Consider the following 17,902-nt stretch of genomic DNA (forward strand, 5'->3'; position numbering starts at 1 on the left):
GAATCATTATGTTTGAAACTAGCAATTATATCATCAGTCAAATTGGAAGTTGGGCTGTAAAGCTGATCCATAACTCCACCAATAACTACAAATTAGCACCAAGTTGGTGTAAACACACCAGTCTCCACCGTGAGACTTACTGCACAGAGCTGCATAATGAAGGAGGTTAGCTGATCTACAATCCACAACTCTTCTACTGAGTCACAGTTAGGGGAAAAAAGCCTCCAAAATCCCACAAGTACAGTCCCATGTCTCCTTGCTGGGGTTCTTCTCCTTGTCCTTTGACATCAGACACTACTGAGGAAACGCCTTTAGCCTTTGCCCTGCAGCAAGCAGAGATCATGTAGCTTACCCAGCAGCAGATGCTCATTCTACTTGGTTGTTGGATTATTTTCATACTACACATACACACCGGTGACTCTGATACCATGTTGTTTCTGTCTTTCTTCTAGACTAGACACTACATTGGCTCACTGGACCATCTAATGGTACAGTGTACACCAGGGGTCTCAAACTCAACTTACCCGGGGGGCCGCTGGGGGTATGGTCTGGGTGAGGCTGGGCCGCATTAAGTATTCCACAAAAAATCTTTATTAATAACAGGTCAGAATAGAGATGCAAATGATCAAATAATTCATTAATTGTAAGTTGAATGACCTTATCGATCGATTAACGATAAATTGATTAATTGATTTTCCCTCAGTTTCACTAAGACTAAAATCTAAACATTGTTTACTAAATAAACTGCATGTCATATTCCTTAATGAGTGGTTTGCTGTACCATTGGGGATACAGTACAGACAATGACATTTATTTAGGCTAAAAAAAAACAAAATCAATTGTGAATAGAAATAAAATAAAATATGTCAAGCAGCTTTAACATGATAATAAGTTGTTCACTGGCTCCTCACACAGACACATGTCAGGAGTCAGGCCTGTGCACAGCTTGTTTATAGTGAGGGCAGCTACTGAGATCATGTGTTCTATTCAACTAGCATCCTGATTAAAAAGAAAGAAAGAAATTCAGACTACTGTATGTGAGCTGCGTATTCACAATGAGCACAAATGGAAACGCAGATTATCACGCGGCAGTCTCCTAGTTTGATCTATTTTGGGACTATATTCTGACGGAGCACTGCTACATGCGCACAGAGATCATGGAGCGCCTGAAAACACACACCGTCAACATATCAGCATGGCTAGGCTGAAATGAGAATGAAAGAGAATGAGAGTCTTTGACCTTACTTATTAGGAGCTGTACAGTCAATGATTTGAACCTGTTGTGTATGCATTCATATGAATAATTTGCAGAGGCTTATATATTGTATAGAAACATTTATTTTCCTCACCCACTTATGTATTCTTAGAATAGAATAGAATACACTTTATTAATCCCTTTGGGAAGGTCCCCCAGGGAAATTTGGGATTTAGGATTTGCAGCTTTTTATTTATTTATATTTTTTGATAGGATTGTAATTTGAATAATTATTTTGGGAGTTGGAAACAGTGTAAAAGACTTGTGATAGGTATTAATTGATTTTTTAAATTATTATTTCTTTATTTTTTATTTATGTATTTTTACCACAAAGTGTATTTCCTGGCATAGCTGAATGTCTCTACTATAATAATAAAGAGAGCCCATGTCACACTATACATTTGGCAATAATGCAACATTTGCATATCAGTAGATACTGAAATATATGTTGCTGTTAAACATTAAGTTTAATACTATTTATAGTACAGTACAGTTTATTTAAAACAAATATGACTGGTGAATCAAAACTCCCCCATAAAGTCAAATAAGTGTGTTTTTAAATCCCCTTTCCGGAGCTCTGATTGGCTGGCTGGGTGTACAGGGGCCCCGATGTTCAGGCATTCAACATCTGGGAGAACAGTGAGCCTTTCTGGGCTGTGCGCAGGCCACATAAACTCCACCTATAGGCCAAATGGAGTCGCCGTCATTCTGGCGTCGCTTTGTGATTGGTTAGCCCGCCTGTCAGACTGCTCGCCGTGGGCGTGGCCAGGCGGCTGCCGAAGTGTTGTGATTGCGGTGTGACTGGCTCCAGTCCTGTCACAGCAGCGGTGAGGGGCGCCTTTTCGCTGCGCTGGCGCTCTGGGAATACTAAAGCTTTCAGCGAAACAAACTAGCAGAAAAACCCAAGAAACAATTTCCTATTCGTGTCTTTTGCTGCTTCTTCTCTGCGACGTTAACAGTACGACGTGTTTTGTTGTTTGACAGTGGAAGTACGACGCAAACAACAAGGTAAGAAGAAGTGCTTCGCCTGCTGGCCGGAGACTTTAGCGATGCTGCTGCAGCAGCTGTGCTTACTTTGCTCATTAGGAGTCTGATGCTCTAAGTTACAGCAGAGAAGTGCGGTTGTTGTGTCTCATGAGATTCTCTAATATGTTTAAAACGCATCAACATTTGCGGCAGGGTTTACGAGCCTGAAGTGGTTTTATAAGTTGAATTTGGGCTCCGCTGCTCGCCTGTTTTTCTCGGCTGGGTTTCGAAGTCACTGCATTTTTTTGCACGGAGAGCAGCAGCTTGTATAAACGAAGGTTGAGACACATTGTTCAAATTATTGTCAAATAACATGTTTTCACTGAGTCATCAGCAACTTATCATGAACGCTGATAAGGCGGCTCTTTGACTGCCTAATTGAATCTGCATAGCCTGGTGGATTTTATTTCTTCTTCTTCTCTCCAGCACAGACAGGCTAAACTTGTTTACAAGGGGTGGCAGCACATGATGTAGAATTTACTAGCGGATACCGTGAGGAAATCAACGTGAGCTTCTGCAAGAGAAAACAGCTCGATTAGATCTCACTTTGCAAAGACTTGACCTCCTAAATCAGTCTTGTCTTGAAGCCAAACTCGCAGGGAAAACGATGAGCTCATTGTTCTAACAGGTTTCTGCCTCTGCACAGCCTGTGTTGGACTCCAGTATTGCCTACGATGCACACAGAGATTCAAAACCCGTGTTTTGTGTTTTGTTTTGTGTGTTTTTTTTCTTCCTCCCATGAGAAGCGAGCTAGTGGTTATTTATGTTGAAATAGATGCTCGGGGCTGATCTGGAGCCTTCCCCCTGCAGAACTGGGACTATGATTTGTCTCAGCCTGTTGTGCATTAGCCATCTCATCTCTCTCGGTGGGTGTTCAGTTTCAGTTGAGGCTAAGAGCATTTCAACAATAAATAAATCTCCCCTATGCATAAACACAGACAGACTACACCACTATTACTACTTTTGTCGATTTTTGGCCTTTTGCAAGGTAATGTTGTACGTGCCCTCACTCCTCCTCCTCTTCCTCCTCCCTCCTTCTTCGTTCTGCAAAACTTTAGGAGGCAATCTTTCCAAATGTGTGCTCTTTTGAAGGGGTTACATTGCCTTAATTGAACAGCAGAGGCAACATCTGCTTAATCAGAGTGTGCCTTTTTGTTTTGGCTGTTGGGAGGCAGACACGTCATGCACTCCTTCCTTGGAGCAGTCAGATGTTTAAGTGGAGACAGTGTGGTCGGATCTTGTGATTTACTTTGGTTTTGCTTTGTCCCCCAGCTCCTCTCAGCTGCTGCAGTGATATCATTGGATGAGGAGGGCCACTAATGGCTTGCGGTTTCCTACCGCAGTTGTACAGTGACTTGGCACTCTGCTGCTCAGAGGACATTACAGTGTGGTTTCAGGTTATTCTATGTGACATGTAACAAAGAGAGAGAGGTGCTGCCGCCGCCGTGTAGGATGCTGCGATGCCCCTGTGCAGCCTGCCCGGTGCTTCTGGTGCTGTACATACCGTATACTGTGCATATGAATCTACACTCAACCCTCGTTTGTGGCGGTCACCCACACTTACAATCAGCCAACTGTACTTTGTTTTTTTTCCCCTCTCCTCTTTAACACATTAGGAAAGTCACATTCTGCTGACGGCTGAGTTGGAGTCGTAAATGTGAGTGAGACAGCAGTGCATTCATTTTCTCGTCACCGCTGAAAATTGCCTACTCTTCGTCCAGCTCTCATTTTCAGGGCCTGATAGGTCCATTGCTCAGTTAGCATGGTTAATGGTGCATTTAGCCCAGTGTGTAATTTTATTTCCGATTTCCATTTCAGCACTTGCTTTTAGTTTGAAATGACAAGAGGCCCCGGTGGAGGGGCCCTGTGTGTGCAGATGGCATCTTCCTAATGGTCCTCAGGGTAATGATGGTTGAAATAGGCTCCTAACCAGGGGCTGAGGACTGTGGCCCTTGGGGGGGCATTCAGCAAACCTATTTCCATTTTCATCAAGATAAAGTGCTCAATATTCGAACATAGCGAATATATAATACTCAGGCATACACAGTTAATGTGCAGTACGGGGTGGTCAGAGTGGGAACAAAAGCTGAATTACAGATGAAAAAAGTTGACAATAATCTGCAGGCGGACTTGAAGTTGCTGAATTGCAGCGCTTATGCTCATCTCCTCTCTATTTCCAGTTCAGTACAACTTGCAAGCGTAGGATAGTATATTTTGGAATATTGTTGTGACACCTCAACAACTGTGATTTGAAGTGTCTCAAACCTCAAGCACATGTGCAACTGCGGCTGTCTAAAGAATGAGTCGGTGCAGGGCCGTGCTTCAGAAAGCAACAGTTAATCTCTGCTCTTCATCCGAAACATATGGGGCTTTGTTTGGCCCTGCACCTGAGAGAGGCACTGGTCTGTGGCACCTCATATTTCATTTTGATAATGGCCGGTTACCCGTGGCAACTGCAGCCAATGCAAGCCTTGCTCCTTGAAGGGCATGGTGGGGAAAACAAGGAAAGAGGGTGGATTCTGAGGATGTGAGCTCCAAGGCTGTGTCCCGTCACCCTCAAAACCCCCCCACCCCTAAAACCTACCCTTTCCTTCCTGGATGTATTGTGTCCAGAGAAGGGTGCAGGACCCCTGGGGAGTGAATTATTACCTGTCAGCCCTGCAGGCTCCCCGTCATCCATAATCCAGGGCTGACACAGCACAGGCCGGTCCAGGCTATCTGCTGAGACCACCGGGCCTTGGCCTCCAGGTCTGGCCTCGTTTGGCCAGAGCTGTTAGGAAATCACATTACCATGTTGCATCAAGCGTTACAAATGCACAGGTTAGGAGCAGCAGCCGGATCAGCGTCGCACATTCTGCAGCATGGCAAGTGGGTCCTCCATCACTGCTCCGACTAAACATAGCTTTTCAGCTGCTCCTCCAACTGAGCAGAAAGAACTTTATTGTGCCTGAGAGAAGTTTTTGCTGATTCAGTTCACTGTATCTGTCAGGTTTATTGGCTTACAGTTTTTTAAAGTTTAATTACAGATTGCCTGTGGCACAGACATAATAAATGCTGCCTATTTCCGTTGCATCTGTTTCCCGTATTGTTGCTGCTGCTGAAAGTAAAGGTGAATGCAGCTTTTTCTCCCACTGGTCCAATCATCAACTATTAGATCTGAATCCTTGGCAGACTTGGAATTTCTTTTGATTCCGAAAACAGGCGTGCAGTTGCATCCCTCCTGTGGCCCTGGTGTGGTTAGTGCTGGATTGGAAATTATAGCCAAGCTGATGAGTGTGTAAATTTTGGGAGGAAAGCCTTAGAGTTCAGTGAAAGGCTAGAGGGAAGAAGAAAAAGATGGCAGGAGGCGGCAGACCACAAACTGGACAAGTGACAGGCCTCAGCCCGTCCATCCAGACTCGCTGTCTTCCTGTGGTTTTGTCGAGCTGTTCTTCAGAAACATTAACCCTTTGTCGAACATAGACTTGGGCTCCACTTGCCAACCCACTACGGCCACAAGCAGCGCAGCAGGAACACTAGATGACTGTCTGGTTACGCTTCATGAAGCACAGTGGATGGAGTCCAGCAATTAGACAGGGGGAAATATAACCTGCAGCTCACAATGTCAGCAGATTTATATTTTTAGCGTCTTACGGCCCATGAAAGAATCTTTGTTAAGAATCTTAACCTCCACAGCTGTATGTGTTTTAAAGATTTTATTCCCCTTTGTTTAATTTTCATTTTCAAGTCATGCACTGAGGTTTGTGAGTTTTCTTTGTGGTTTTGTTTTAAAGGTGCTGCAGTTACAGTGACGCTTGTCTTCCTCACCCCTTTAGGGCGGGTAGGTTACACTTTGGATGATGCATACATCATCTCTCATACAGCATAGACACACACACACACCCTGCTTTGTGCAACAAGGGGCTGATACCCACAGGGCAGCATGAAAGCTGCATCCACAACGAGAAAGATCTCTGTCGAAAGGAAAGAAAATGAATCACCCACCCCAGCCAAAAATAAAAATGAACCGTGTATCATTGTTGGTAAGGGAGGCAGCTAAAGCAGCTTCATGTGTGTATGGATTTGCATGATTTAAAGCGTTATTAGCCAATGACTAAGCACCAAGACCTTCCACCACATCCCTTCACTGGCATCCCTCGTAATCCAGTTTATTTTAAAAATCCTATAACTCGGTAGTACTCCCCAGCGAATAACATAACACAGACATCCCTACAGAGACTTGCAGAAAGACAACCTCGCCTCTAATTCTGCCACCATTCTCTTCCGGTCTGTTTTTAATGGTAGGAAGTGGCTGAAATAAGGAAACAAGTGTATCTGTAAATAGCCTCTGGCCATACATACCAGCTATTGATTGTTGTACTCTTAGTTGGGTGGGCTGGGGGATGGTAAAAGTGCAGTGGTTTGTTGCTCTAAATGATCTCTTAATCACTTCATAATGTGGGCAGACCTCCAGCATCATTGATTAGTCAGTCAGGCTTAACATGGAGCAAATTAGACTTCCCAGTTTTCTGTTCTCCTTGCAGAGAGCAGGGAAATTAGAGACTACTGTGGAAGTTGAGCAAAGTTTTTTTTTTTTTTTTTTTTTTTTTAAACCTATAGATTCCTAGAAGTGGGGTTGTATGAGGTTTTTGTCAGTAGTCACTGGGTTACATATAGCACATTGCTGCTGAAAAGACAGAGCTCTTGTTAAATCTTGTCTTAATTTTATAGAGAAGTGAGGCATTAAAACTTCAACAGCGATAATGCATTGGACTTGTTCTTTGTTTTTTTCACCTCTACACAAGCAGCCATTCACAGGCATCAGAATGAGGTTAAACACAGACCACACTGGTAGATGACAAACTCAGGTAGTAGAAGTACTATAGCTAATGCTCTATGACACAGATTGCTGAGGACTTTTTCTCAACACAAGGCGGCTCTGTGTGTTTGTTCTTGCTACCTGGTAGTCCCACCAATGCCTTTTACCTGCAGCGTCAAAGAATTTGTATTTTGTAAAGTTAAACCTGATATTTGTAATTTCTGCAGCAGCAAACTTGCATGAGGAGACTTCTTGAATCTTCCCAGTGACCTGCTTTGTTTGTTAGGTTTATTACGCCTCCGGAAAGACGGTGGCGTTTAACGCAGAGAAAACAGAGTGATGCCTAACAGCTAACCCTGAACATAGTATAAACAGCCCATCACTGAGCGAGTGCTTGCACTCTTTGTCAGCACTCATTCTAACCAGATGTTTACTCGCCAAGTCGGACAGAGATAATGACTCAGATGTTGGAAGTCTGACAGCTGGGGTTGGGGTGAAGATGGAGAATGATCTGGCACAAAAAGTACTGTGTAGAATGTGCACTGAAACTACACAACGCAGAAGAAAACCTCAATGTAAATACTGGCAGATTGTAAGAGAGAGAGAGAACCAGCAATTTACTCAAGTACCTGAAAACGCGGCCACATGACCAAGTAAACATATAGAAGAAAATCACACACTCGGCAAGGATTTTTTTCCCAGTTAGAAAAGCTCTGGCAATGTCATTATATACTTCAAACCCTCCCACGGAGAGACTGAGATAATGGACTCATATACAGCTATTCAGATCAGATAGATAGATTTTTCTTGTAAGCTCTGATTTTGCAGGAACTTAAAGTGTTTAAATAATTCTAGGTATTTGGTGTGTTATTTTCTTTGGTGCAGTTGGACCACTGTCATTATGTGTTGGAATACAAGACTTTCATTTGCATTTTGTATGTTTTTAAGCTTTTTAGCTGCTTTAAGCAGACAGGACCAGCATGCACCTGCGTGTCCGTGCAGTTTGTGTTTTTGCTCACTTGCCAATAATAGTAAATGTGTGTGTTCATGGATTTTTTTTTTTTATGAATAACCATTCCAGGCAGTGGTGTAAGTCTCACTTTATTGGTCAGAGCCAAGCATGCTCTTCTCCTTCTTTATCGTTAGTGAATTGAGTTAATTGGAGAAGCATTTATTTTATCTTTACTGCATCATCATGTTTCATTCTAATTTACATATTCATTGCTGTTATATTTCTGTGCTTCATTTCCAAAAGATTGGCTCTCAATCAGGTAGTGTGGGCGGCACCCTAACGTCCGTTGTGGGATTTTCAATTTGTAAAGCTTTCGCTTCTGTTAGTGGAGTTATTTTCTTTGCCTGCAGTGGCTATCACAGCTTGTACTAACAGCCCAGTTACTCTCCTATTTCCTCCCAACAAACGGCTGTTGTTTCTGGAGGAAATGTAACCATCCATCTTGGGTGCCAGAGGTTATTTCCCTGGAAAGACCTACTAGACCCCCAGTGTCTCTCAGCACCTTTCCTGGATGTGGTGCACACTCTCAGCAAGAAACTTTGTCTTGTTTTCAGCACAAGAAGTTGTCACTGATACTGTGTCGCATTGAATTAGAGCACATCCAAGACAAACATTTGGGTCTGTTCAAAATATCCTGTTTTAATGGGAATGTTTGTCCTGGCTGCTCATGGTGTCCTTGGTGACACTGATTAAAATCTCACAACTGGTGGATTTATGAAATTGAGAGAAAAGAAGATATGATAAAAAAATAAAATATCAGGTTGGCTTCATTTAAGTTGGTGGATGATGCCTGAGAGTCTGTCATGTCTGTTTTTGGCCAGTTTCTTTTAATACTAGTTTGTTTAAACTCAGCTAAGTGAGCTGGACAAAACTTCCCTGCCAGACTGTTGATTTGTTGGTGTAGTCAGCTGCATGCCTTTCTCCTGCTTAGTTGTCTGCAAGTGAACAGCAGTCAGGTTGTGGCAATCTACTGAAGGTCATAGTAGTACTAGAGCTGCAAGAATTGCAGTGATTTATTAATGGTGCATTGTAAGTGTTGGATTTATTGTGAAGTTTAGAAAAATGTCAAAACATTATGACAGGAAAAAAAGGATTTTTCCCCTCTGGTACAAACACTAAAAAGAAACCAGTTCCACCTTCACTAGTGATACTACACTGAACGTATTGTTTTTGGGACAGAATATCCATCATGGGTTAACCAATTGGACAGTTAATCAATTCTGAAATTGATGGTTACGTGTAGTACAAGGAATTGAGTGCATCAATACTACATTAGAAATGGACAAGCGTCCTGGTCATACTAATCAATGTAAATGTTGTTGGCCGAACACAAGCAGCACTCAAACGGTTAAATAATGAAGCCAGCATGGAAAAAACTGCAGTTCCTTAAATTGTCCACTTGAGGCTGTCTTATAAAGGGCATCAATCCCTGTAGCTCTTATTTTTTTCTATTCATGGCAACTGTGTGTGGTGTAAATTGTAACACAAACTGTAATAGAGCTCAAGCACTTTTTTTTATTCATTAAAGGCATTGCATATTTGAGTGACAGGCCTTTGCAGTATCAGAACACTAGCTGCCTGGCCCCTCTCCACTCACACTCCACCCTTTGGCCTGTTTTTTATTAGCATGGATATTGGTAGCATCGCACACTGCCAAATGGTGATGGCCAGGGCCACCACACCAACCCTCTGCAGCTAACCTTATGCTTGACATTACAAAGGTGAAACTAAGAGATTGAAAATCCTGATTTTTTTTTTTCTGTTCTTTTGTGATCATCTGCTGGGCAGAAATTGTCTGGCTTGTCACATCCTGGCTGAAGCAATTAGTCTGACTGCATGAGGGAGAGGAGCACTAATAAGTTACTATGGAAGTAATTCGAAGTTATGATCATGTCTCATTGTTGCTTATTTCAGTTTTTTGAAATGAGGATTTTTATGGTCCTGAAACATGAAATGAAGCAGGAAATTAAAAACCTAAGATAAGCCTTTTTTTCTGTCCTATTCATCCAAAGCGGCAGCCGTCACACAGTAAGGTCCCATCAAATCCAACTGCTACTCTGCACACGCTCAGCTGACAGGTACTCACATTTTGAATTTATTTAAGTGTTCAACAGAAAAGTTTTTTTCCCCCTTCTTTTGAAAATGAAATGGGTTCTCCTCCCAGCAGTGTAATGTGACATGTGTACTTTCAATGAGGGTCCTAACTGCATCTAATTTCCAAACTTTCCATAAATAGCCGAACCGCTTGACCTTGTTCCTTGAAAAGTTGGCCAAGTCCCCTCACAGCTCCTGCACAGCTCGCACTCTGAATGGACAAAGTTAAACTCTGCCAGCCGTAATTTTAGGTGAAAGGTTCATTGATGGTTTATGAAGCTCAGATTGGATTCCCAGCTCTCCTTCTGCCTCTGGCTCTTTATCCGATTTCTTATGTATGCACCCTGCGCTTTGCAGATAGGAATTGTGGCTGAATTTCTGCAAACAACGCTCCACATACCCTCATACTTAAATCTGGAATGTGTTAAATTTAGACTCTGCAGTGCCTTTTCCTCTTTAGATTTGAATCCCTGTGCATGTGTGAAGTGTTTTACCTGCGTGAGCTTTTGGAGGTGGATGTTGGCTAGTTTTAATCGTGACTTAAGCTCTCACGCTATTATTTGTGTATTTTAGCGGACACCATATGTGCACTGCATACTTGGCTTGGACATTATGTGTGATAAGTCTGCTCGCCTACACTTAGTTTGGTCATTTTCATCCGTTTCTCAGAACTCCGGGCTTCTTTCCACTGAATCAAGTCTATTTTTAAATGGGTCTTTGGGGAGGGGAGGTTGCAGGGGTTTATCGGGGGGTGGGAGGGTTTCAGTTAGTGTCATATGAATCCAAACTGGGCAGCGGTCCAGGGTGAGTAAAACACACCTCCTCCCCCTTCCGCTCCCTCCTCCACCTTCTCCACAGTGCCCTGAACTCTTCCCATTCCAAGTGAGTGTGTGTATGTGTCAGTTTATTAACCATGTGTTGACTCACCCCTGCAGCTGTGTCTATGAGAGGGGGCATGCTTGTTGTCAGAGGAAGAGTGAAGGATTCTTTCCTTCACTTTTCCAGAGCCTGTTCTGTGCAGGGCTGTTGTGCCTTCAATGCAACTGAACATTTGACGTATGAGATATTTAGTTCATCACCACAGGTGACAAATAACATGATGGTACATCTGTGATTGACTTCAGAAAATGAGTGTAGTCTATTATTTTGTCCATGTTTATCAGTGAATTAGCATTTATTCATTTGTTTCTTTGTTGGTTCATTCTGTGTCTGAGGATCCACATCTTTCTGTGAAGCACTGTAAAAATTATTTTAGAAATAAAACATGTTCACCCTTGTTGGGAAAGATGTGGATGATTCGAGTTATTGTAAACAAAATAATTATGATACAATCAAAGGCAAAGCTTGTGTTACCTGAAGAAATATGTCTAAAATGACTGATACTATCAATATTGTCTGCTAAAAATTACGCTACTCTGTTTCTGCTGGAGATTAAAAGGGTCGACTTGTTGTTGTTTTTTTTTTTTTAAATTGGATTAGAGTCAAACTGCGATGCTCCAAACACGAGAACAATCTCAGCAACTGTGAAAGATAATTTTAGGACGTGTGTGTGTGTGTGTGTGTGTGTGCATGCCCCTGCAGTGATGTGAACATGTTCATTAATTTACTCGGAGGGTGTAAACTTATTTCCACCAAGAGACACGTACGAACACAACAAAACACCTCCTACTCAGTCACACAAGCCACTTCCATTTTCCAGCGAGTGAATCCCTGTTTGATCTCTCTCTCTTCTCCACCCTGCCTCCATCGTCTCTCCCTGAGGGGCAGTTTCTGGTGACTGACGGCATTAAAGCCAACTGAGTGTAAACAAAGCACCCATCCCAACCACCACACCACATGATTGCTTTAATGTCACAACTCAATGACAGGCGACTGGCTGAAAGGAGTGAGGAGGCAACACACATACTTTGACTCTCAGGCAATGTTTGAGCCTGACGGTGTAGCCCTCCAGCAAACATGGGCAGTCTGCATTAGTGTTGGCCTGTTACAGGTACCAGAGGAATGAAATGTCAGGAAGTCCAGTTCAGAGGCAAGGATGCCACACACATACTTAAACAATTCTGAAGCAGGAGTACACAGCGAAGTAATTCAAAACTTCACCTACAGTAGTATTGATCCATGTAGGTATCCATACTTATTGTCGTAGCACTCACTGCTTTATTTGTTGTTTCTTATCACAATATAATCTGATTCAGCAGGGCTCCAGACTGCGACTAAATGCTCGCATTTTGCGACCAAATCCACCAACCAAAGGAGACACAACAAACACATTTCTGACCTACTCATGCATGTGCACCTAAATACATTTCAGGCAGTAGGCGAGTAAATTCCACACTCGTGCATGTCCGATGCTGCAGGTGGCTGTCCAATGTTAGTGAGGGAATGGAAGCAGCATAGATGTCAATTGGTGTAAGTAGCTAATGAATGAGAAGGGGAGGGTCCTGTGGAAGGATGCGTGTCAGTTTGAGTCGGTTAACAATGGTGTCGGATGATTAACGGTACAATGGCTAAAGCTTGTTACATTGGTTACACCCCTAAATGTTCTGCTTGACTTCACTAAAGTGTTCAGTAGGGTGCCGTTGTGCCCCCTAGTAAAAAAAAAAAGTCTGGAGACCTGTTGAGAATGGCTGACCCGCCTTATGCCACCTCAGCAGTTGGCTGTTGTGATGCAAGATTTCTGCATCTCAACAGCAGAAACTGTAGATACAAGCCTCCATGCTGAGAGAAAGACCTGCAAGGCAAAAAAATGTGTTGTGTCAATAATGTTACACTGCTTGGAAGCAAAAAATCACCAGAACCAGCTTTTTGTTAAAAAGATTTGGTGTTTCCTGGAGGCTGAACTAGGAAATAGCTTTTGGGAACAACACTCGGCAGGTGATTGATGAATCGTCTCTCTAGTAACAGGAAACGCACGATTTTTGAAAGCTAGCCACATGGCATTTAAGATGTCAGGTGATTTTTGCCATTTTTGTAAGAAAACTATCAAAAATATTCATGATCAGCCACTTGCTCTACATAAACCATACAGAATATATGATCCTATAGTTGATGGGACTGCAACACCTGTGAGATTACAGATTACTTACAAACATTGGTGCAAAAAAAAATGCAATCAAATTTCCTGTGCAGGTATTATTGACTGTCTAATGGGAATTGAGTCATTTAAACAAGTACCGGCGACCCCGCCGTGATCTTGGACTCCTCCTGCAGCATGCTCCTCTGCGGCATTTGCCACTGTTCTGTCAAATCCCCTCTGATGTGAAAATTGAATGCGTAGAAGAAGAGAAAGAGACAGACTGGTCTTTGTCCAACATGTGCGGGAGACACAGGTCAGTTAGTGCATCAAGGCAGTCTATTCACCAGGAAGATCGTTTTAATTAGGCTATGTTCTTTTAATTAACCAGCCAGCACAATGTCTGTGTCCATTTGTCACCCCTGCTCTTCCCAGGCAGGGCTGGGTGAAAATACCCTCTTTTGTCTCCTCACAGTTCCAGAGGTCCCAACTTCCTATTATACATCTCCTTCACTGAAATGTATTTTTTTCCGTCCTCTCCTTTAGATTAGCATGATAATACCCCATAAAGGGGAGGGAAAGTGGTAAAGAGCTATTGCGGGACTGCTCATCAGATTCACTGTGTGCAGACCGTGGTTATTATCATACTGAACGCACCATCAGTTAAACTAACAGCCTGAATTCCGACATTTATCTCTAATATCATAGACCGACTGTCAATTGCATAGGAAACACAATGGCAAATTACTGGTTATGTCTTGCTCCTAGAAGCCTGCATCTTTCCCCAGTGTAATTATGCTATGCTAATTCTGCCCCCCCCACATGCATGTCCCGTGAAAAGCAGCTTCCCGACTGTTCTGATGTGAAGTGAAGTATGAGTGAATAAATGTGTTGATTTACACACCAGCGTTGCTCACGGATCTTGAGCACATCCTGTGTTTCTCCCTCTGGCTTTGGGGCATAGAGAGAGGGCCTCAGCTGGAGCTTGTAGCTGTGTTTCCAGAGACAGGGTCGAATGCAGGTCAGGCCACCTTGAACTCCTCAGCTGGATTTATTGTGTCGGAGGTAGACGGGGTCAGGCCGTGCCCCTCCCCTCAACACGAGGACTTTGTTAGCGCTGGACACAGAGCAGACACTGGCAGCACAGACAAATCCCTGTCACGCTCACAAAGTAAAATCCAGCAGGGGTCAGAGGTCATGTGTTAAAGGGGAGAGGGAGGAGCCCTATGGCATGAGGAGAATACTGATTGATTTTCTTGAGTGGGTGTCAAGGGAAGGGGGCCTTTGCGTAGTGATAGCACTGAGGGGGGTCAAGTCACTTACCCTTGCCCCATGTGGCGACGTAGAGCAACGGAATGCGGTACAAAAGGCCGATAATACTGTGAGCCACAACATGCTCGGCTCCTCTGCTCGACTGTGTACCTCAGCGGGTGTGTGTTTTCACTTTCTCTGAAACAAGACACGAGACCACATGTTTTCTTTTAATAGACAGCTGAGTGTAGAAAGGGCACGAGTGTGGTCTGTTTGCCATTTGGTGGAAGACAGGAGAGGCCACACTCTCCACAGTTGCTCTGCTAGATTTATTAGTTATTCAGAAATGCACCGCCATGGTGGCCATTCACAGTTTTATCAATCATTCAATTAGCACAGTTCAAAGACACATGCAGGGTGAAATTCAATCATCACACAAGCAGAAAGAGACTTATCTTTGTGCTTATCATGTTGATCAGAACTTGGCCTGCAGAAATGAGCGGAAAACAAGACTAAAAACAAAAATCTGATAGACAGCCAATACTGAAATCTGTTTTAACATCTATACCATACTGCTGTAACTGTACTCTTCAGACAAAATATATATATATATATATATATATATATATATATATATATATATATATATATTCTGTAATTGTGCTTGTAGCAACCTGAGTCCAGAGTACAGCTTGGACACATCAGCAGTCCAGTGAGAAGACAGAGAGAGACGGGCAACCATACTCACACCTGTGGCCAATTTAGATTCAGTGGTTGATCTTACATATTGTATGTCGTTGGGCTGTGGGAGGAAGCTGGAAAATGCATGCATGCATGCAGACAAACCATCCGGATGGCAGCATGACTGATAACATAAAATGAAACTTGTTGAAGCAATCACTACCATGTTGACCTTTGCAGCATTGTTATTCTCTCCAGATTCATTCATTGTTTTTTTTTTTTTAAGTAATTGGTTTATTCCACTTTTAAGCCACCAAAATTCAAAAGCTCTCAATACTTACATTTTCCCCTTATAATTTTGTGTGGCCTTATGTGAGCTTTTTTGCACAAAAATTGTCTGTACCGAATATCTGCGATGGTATGATGCCATTTAAAGGTCCTACATCTCCTCAAGTGAAAAAGAATAAAGGTCACAGTTTTGACTGAATCTCAGAACTCATCATCCTGAACTCATCATGGATTTTCCACATCAGGCTGGCTGTGACATTAGAAGCCAATGTCTTCAGTCCAAATGCACCAAATGTAGAAACCTCATTCTGACCTTTCACTGAACCCCAATACATACAAACATTTAACAGTATTGTCATTAAACTGAGATCTGATCCAGATTGACTGGAAGTTAATCAACAAAATTACCACAATTTTATGGCTTTGGTTGAACAAATTGTTGATCAAAAGCAAAGCCTTGAAAGTGTATTGTGATTTATTTTGGATCATGCCCCCTGCAGATTTATGATATAGTTTGTTCTTAAGCCAGAAAAGAAGGCAGAGCTTTGAGACGTTTGTTTGCTTTGATTGCAGACTGATTTAAGTCATGGATGTCTGATCATTAGATTAAAAAAGTTCAGTGTTTTGTTTTTCAACATCAGATACAACAAAAACATTATATATTATTAGCTATGATCAAGAGAATTGAATAATATTCCAGTTGCCATTGCGTTAAAATTGAAAAAAGAAGGAATGAGAGCTATTTTCTTTTTTTACCTGTGTTGAAGTAGTTTGGAGTTTTTGTGATCCTCAGCCCAGACTGTGTACCCTGACGTTTTGATCTGCAATGATAAGTGACTACAATGAGCACAAAATAAATGCTATATCAACAAAGTGGGGGAGTATATTTTAAGACTTTTTTTTAAATGGGCCAGTTCTCCTTGCCCTCTATTTGCCATGCAAACCCTACCAAACTGGTGCTTATAGTATGTCCAAATAGTCATTATAAAGTGCTGCTTGACACAAGGTTAATCATTCCCCGCCCAAATTCCTCTGAACGTATGCTGTGTGTTTGTGCTTTGTAAATCTGAGCTGACATTAGCAGAGAGGTTGTAGTGTCCTCTTCAGTTACTGTCTGAACTTCTGAGAAGACTTTTCACAACTGCAGGGTCCAGGAGTTCCCAGATTGTGAAGACCATGAGCTTGAGTTAACCCAATCAAGCAAACAAGTGAAGCAAACATCTAGTCTTGCAGTTGAGCATCGATGTGATTACTTCTTTAGTTTTAGTAAATTGTTCAATTGCATGCTGCAGGATACTGTTAATTTTTCCTGCACAGGACTGTCTGGTAGTTTAATGAGGGAGTCTTTTTTTTCCCTTTCCATAATGCAAAATATAATTTGGGCTGTGTTATAATTTTAATGTATGTGAAATCTGGCTTTTCCAAGAATTGCTAAGAATTTAGCCACCCCCCTGTTCCATGCCTTCTAAATGGCAAAAGAGATGAAGGCGGACAAGTTGGCCTGATTCGTGCAGCGGGCCTGATCTACAGCCCTTCTTAGTTCTCTTACAAGGCACCCTATTAAAATCGTCTAGTTGCGTTTAAGGGCAATTTGTAGTCTGGGAACGTAAAGTGCCTCAGAGATAGTCTGGAATCTTTGTTGTGCCGGCACTGGAATTTGTTTTCTGTGAGGCCTTATCTGCCTTTTGATGTTCCGTGTTTTTTCCCACAAACGAACACAGACCATTGTCGATCAACATTTCACTCGATAACTCTGCAAAAAAATAATGACTACATGCCTAATGGTATCGCACTACCTGAGATTTGCTGTAAATGATACTTATTGCAGTTTTTATATGGGATTTGTGGTCTTTTGCCAAACCAAGAAGAACTTGAGCATGGAGAAGAAAAATAAGCTGGCAAGCAGGCTCTGCCTTAACCTTAACTGAACCATCATCAGCATGTGGCTGCCAGCTGGAGAGCTAACTAATCCAGAGGATGCTGCCTTTGCAGAGTCTTCTACTGCTCTGCTGAGATGTGCTGGGTTTGAGGTCAAAACCTATATCAGTTTTATTTATCGAAATTATTCTGTGCAGGTGAGGATCCAAGCAGGCCATCAAACATCACAGTATCTTCAAAAAGCTTTGAGATTATGATGGCTATCTTCATATTCGGCTGTGAATAAAGCTTCTAATTGGAAGCTTTTCTGTCAAACAATGACCACATTAATTAACTTCTAATATTATAATGAATGCTGTTTATTGAGATTTCTTTTGCAATTTGAGTCTGTCACCATGCATGAGATTGAACCCTTGATCGCCTTTCTATGCTTAATGTTCAGTTGGAAACTAATCAGCAGTGGCTCTATGGAGTCAGTAATTAGTTGCGTTTGCTATATGCTCTTTAACAGCAGAGGAAATTACTTGTCGACCTCAGTGAAATGGTCAGTTAGTCAAAAATGTACCTTTTTTAAAAGATGCCTTTTTTGTTTGTTTTTTTGCATTT

The 17,902-nt window shown here is 42.3% G+C and overlaps 1 protein-coding gene across 3 annotated transcripts in view; it reads left to right on the forward strand.

The window, feature by feature from the left end:
• Positions 1-2,062: 2,062 nt before the first annotated feature.
• sema6cb (semaphorin 6Cb) overlaps positions 2,063-17,902 on the forward strand; it is a 132,009-nt gene continuing 116,169 nt past the window's right edge. For all 3 annotated transcript variants that reach the window (XM_028424685.1, XM_028424686.1, XM_028424687.1), the window contains exon 1: positions 2,063-2,263. The gene's annotated coding sequence lies outside the window, so the exon portion shown is untranslated. The remainder of the gene's footprint in view (positions 2,264-17,902) is intronic.

This window comes from Parambassis ranga, chromosome 16, assembly GCF_900634625.1.
Source record: "Parambassis ranga chromosome 16, fParRan2.1, whole genome shotgun sequence".
NCBI lineage: Eukaryota > Metazoa > Chordata > Actinopteri > Ambassidae > Parambassis > Parambassis ranga.